Below are 5,185 nucleotides of genomic sequence, written 5' to 3' on the forward strand. Positions count from 1 at the left end.
AGCATGAGAAATCCTCAAGGGTTTTTTTCCTCCCTTGTGTAGGTGTATATGTTTCTTACATGCCCTATAATGTCAGTCTACTGTTCACGGTTGTTTTGGCTTTGTCTGTACTAGAAGATGGTTTGTAGATGCCTGTGTGTGGCGATGTGTTTGCTCCCTCTTGTGCTGGAATACCACTGTTTCTCTGTTTCTCATGAATATTTACCACTTGGGGTTCACGGAGTTTAAATTTTGCAGGGAATTCTCAGCTGGGATCTTGTATAATCTTAACCCAGTTCTGTCTGAGGTGCTCCCAGGCTCCTGGGAGAGCAACTTTGGGAAGGATGTGAGAGGAGGAAGGGAAGACAGACACTGCCACTGTGGGGATGTGTGTCGGATTATTGGATAGAAGGCTGAATAATAACTGTTTTTACATGCTGTACTTATAATGAACTGAGGATTTGTAAAGGTTTTTTGGGCAGCTGTTATGTCTGTCACGTTGTGTCTGGGTTGTGTGACTGAAAATTTGGTTGACAGGCTGTCCAGACTGATCCTTTTTTTCTTTTCTTTTTTTTTGCTGTTACAGACGGGCTAAATGCACAATTCAATCCATAATTTAAGGTGCTTAGGCGAATGAAATACAATTAAAAAGAGTCATATAAACAGTTTGCTCATTTAAAACGTAAATTTTACTCACAGATGTGTCTGTGTGTATATGTGCATATGTGTGTACACACAGTCACCGGCCACTTTATTAGGTACACATATTAAATGGCTTGTTAAGGATAATGCAAATCTCTTATTAGCCAATCATGTGACAGCAACTCAATGCTTTTAGGCATGTAGACATGGTCAAGAAGACATTCACACACTATATATATATATATATATATATATATATATTGCCTATTCTCTCAGCTTAGAACAGAAAAACTGAGGCACCACAGAATTATTATTGATTTGTATTACAGTTCTAGTTTCATTTTGACTTTTTGTTTTACATTTTGTTTAGTTTCAGTTAAGTCTCAATGAACGTGCCCATCAGCACCTCATCTGGCGAGCTGTGATAACAAATTTGACCTGACTCCTTGTTTCCTCCTATCACAAAATCCTTTCAGTTCTCATTTTTTTTTCACATTAAATTTGTATTTTTATTCTAGTTGAATAAAAGTTTTTTTCCTCATCGAATTTTAGTTTTTTCATATTTTTTAGTTAACATTACTCCACAGTCACCAAATAGAGAAGGGGAAACTTTGATCTACCCTATGTAAAAAGCCAGATACAGTTATTAGGTTTCATCCATTGATTGTGTTTTCTTTGTTAGGGCAAAGCATCCAATAGATGCTCAGAAATTTCTCTAAAAACAAACAACGTATGTCATTGTGAAACTAATTTGATTAGAAATATCTTAAATTAATATCTGAAAGGACACCAAAGATCTCCACAGAAATCAAAGGAAAAATGAATTAGCGGTTGTGACCCATATCTCAACAAAGTAGAAAGAAAGAAAGAAAAGAGAGAAGAGAAGACAAAAAAAGAAGAAAAAAAAGAGAGAATAGAGAGAAAAAAAAGAAAGAAAAAGAAAAAGAAAAAAAAGAAAGGAAAAAAAAGAAAAGAAAAGAAAAAAACCAACAAAAAAACCAACAAAAAAACCAAAAAAAACCAACAAAGTATGCTGTAGTTTCTTTCTGTTCTGTCTGATTTTGGTTTCTTTGTGCATTTTGGCATTTCATATTTACATTCACTTATGTCCCTTTCTTTCTAATGTGGGACCCAAATAAAAGGTTTAAATGAAGGGATAATCATTCATGAAGTGGAAAATCTGGGCAGGCCAAACACACAGGGTTAGTGTTAGTTTCTGCTAAAGGTGGCCTTGCTTCAGCGAATCCTCATCTTGCAAATAACCTATTTTCTGCTATATTAAGTTCAGCTTTAAGTTCATTGTTTCCATCTCACCCCACAGATGCTCAATTGTTCTGAGCTCTGGGTAATTTAGTGCCCTATCACGGTATTGATTATCGATCTGAGAGAGCCACAGGTGCGTATTAAATCAGAGTTCTCATTTAGCTGTCCACTAAATAAATATCAGTATCGATGTGGCCATCCACAGTCTGTCTGTAAAGGATCTAGTCCTGACTGGCCCCTTTAGGAAATTTTGAGATACTTGATTATAACTCCAAATGCCAAGTTTGGAAGAGCTGCTATATGATCTTATCACATTCATATCCTGCTTACTTTGGCTGAGGGCCACTTACTGGTGCTCATCAAACCTGGATGCCAAGATCCACCGGTGTGTTTGGAAGTGACACAGACAGGCGAGGGGGTATCGGATAACAAAATCACACTCTTCATTCCTGCCTGACCTCTTGCTCTGGATTATTAAGGCAACAGTGTGGTGACGGCTAATCAGGGACACGGCTCCATTCATAACAGATCAGAGAGCTGGCACACATGCTTTTATTTCTGAAGTGCCATTCATTATCGTTTCTGCTGCTGCAGTTCTCATAAAGGCTGATTTTAGTCCCTTTCAAGTTTGACTCTAAACACCATAAATCACAGTGCACCTTGCCACTCTTCTCACTTTTACATTTCTATAACACTTTGTAAAACAGCTGCTAAACTGCTCTCATCTCCTATAGGCCTTAACTTTTAAAGTTTACCACCGTCTTTTAATAATTTCCATTATGTAGCACTTAGAAAATACTCAAAGCGTCAGGGCTCTGTGTGCAGGCGGATGGAGAGGTGGATCCAAATGCAGGACTCAGACACTAAATTGAAACTCAAAAACCTCAGCTTTATTGCTGGTGACAAAACATGAACTGACACTGAATCACTAGAAACTGAAACACACAGGCAAGTCTGATGGTATGACACAACACTGAGCACAGGAAAAAACAGGGCTAATATACACAGGGTGGTAATCAGGGAATGGGCAACAGGAGGGAGACACAGCTGGGAGAAATTGGACTAACGAGACAGGGGAGCAGTAGAACTGAACACACTCAAATGAGACACAGACCTTCACAATAAAACAGGAAACAAGAAACCACTAAACAAAGACGCAGACAGAGAGGCAGACAGAATATAACACATGCAACTCAAACTATACATGAAACAACAAATTCTTAAACATGGATAAACAGAAACATGAAAATCATCATCATCATCATCATCATCATCATCATCATCATCATCATCATCACCACAAGCACTACAGGAGAATAAGAAAACAATCCATAATGCAAAAACACACCAAACTAACTGAAACACAGATTCATCATAAAACCCAACAAAGCATCAGAGAAACATAAAGAACAATCCATCATTCAAAAAAACCCCAAAACATAACAACTCAAAATACTGGGTCAAACTGACCCAGAACCGTGACGCAAAGGTCATATTTTCCTTATTGCTTGGAAATGAATCAGTCTCTATCAGTCTTTGGTAAAGTTGTGAACTGTTGATAGAGGCTTTGTGTTTTTGGAAGTGACACATAGTGGCAGGTCAGAGAGGACTTTTGTGCTGGACTGATGCTGGGGCCCGATAGCAGCTAGGGTGAAGTGACATCTCTCTCCTCTCTCATTCTATGTGTGTGTGTGTGTGTGTGTGTGTGTGTGATGGGAGTAGCTGCCCGCAGAGCTTATCTCTATAATTGGATTTGTGTTAGTGTATTCGGAAATCTCAGTGTGATGCTCTAATCTGATTGACCACAACCCTGGAGAGGTAGATGAGTCAAAGATGTCTGCTACATAGATATAGGTGTCCATCTGTGTTTGACCTGCTGTTTGTCACCTTGGTTCTATTTGGGTTGAACTTAACAGGCTTTGGCAGGGAAAATGACAGCTGTATGCGAGATTTGGTGCAGAGCTGTAAATCTTACACCTGCAGGAAAAGCACATATGTTGCACTTGCACAATCTGTTCCTCGCTGAGATGAACATCAGAGTGGAAGATGATTTTTTTTATTAAGTTTCTTTTCTATATATATTCCTGTTTGACTATAATTTTAACTCTATTTGCTTTTAATCCCAGTAGCCGAGCTGTTGTTTGCGTATCTTTGTGGAACACATGACCTTTTGGCTGTGTTTACTTATAATGCATATTGAGCTCAGAATGTATTTTATACCCCTCTAGGTGTGCAAATGATTTCGTACCCTAGCATATTTTATCTGACAAGTACGACTGATTATTTATGGGCTGTTTTATCGCATGCGCTGTTTGACGAAGTGAGAGCTGTATGCAGTCATCACGGACAACCTGGCTTGCTAAATACAATTGGTTATATTGGTCTTGCTTTAGTTTAAATGATATTTATTTTGCAACTGTAGTGGAGAACAAGACATTTTTTTAAAATAACAATAATAAAATGTGCACGCACGATTGACTGACTCACTTCATCGTATTTCCCCCCACCTGTCACAACTATGCATACTTTGCCTTTTTCATGTGCCCCGTAAGAGATTGAGTTAAATATTGTATCTGACACAAAATTTTTGATGTATTACTGCTTTTCACAGTAATTCAGTTTTACACGTACAAAGTTGTACACGTTTGTATTCTGCTTTTAGCAGCTTTCACGGTTTGCAGTCTTTTGCTCTCAGTGATGCACTGCATCTGATTGCATTACAGGAAGGTTCTTCTATTATTCAACAGTTTGCTTGATCTGGCTCCACACTGTCAGACCTTATATTATTTATTTATGCACTTTGAGACGATATGAGATTTAAAGCAGTCTCTCATGGTGCTTCCCAGGAACTTTGTTATAATCTAAAACTATATTGTGCAAACTTAACAATATGATATTTCCTTTTTGGGGGCAGAATTTGGTTTCTGTTCCACTCTGTCCTTCCTGAATCTGGATGTTTTGGCTTGTGCTGTTATTTGATTATCATGGGAATCCTGAAGTGTGGCAATTCATTTATTACAGCAAATGTTGACTGCCTGTTTTCCAGTGGGAAAGGGCAGAACAAGGATAGGGCTTTAGGAGATGTTTCTATTAGTTTATTGTAACAGCTAGAGAGAGGGAGAGAAACCCCTCCATCCGCACCTTCCTTTCGCACGGCTAGACGTGACAGTCACCATAGCAACCACTCGGCATGCATGCTCCCCATCGCTATCAACTGCTGAAATCTTTTCTTTTCTTCTGTGTTTTTGTGTTTTTCTCTTTCTTTTTTAGAAATTTGATTTTTAAGAATTAAAGTTTTATC

This window comes from Pundamilia nyererei, unplaced genomic scaffold (genome assembly GCF_000239375.1).
Source record: "Pundamilia nyererei isolate P.nyererei 1_Seehausen unplaced genomic scaffold, PunNye1.0 scaffold00069, whole genome shotgun sequence".
NCBI lineage: Eukaryota > Metazoa > Chordata > Actinopteri > Cichliformes > Cichlidae > Pundamilia > Pundamilia nyererei.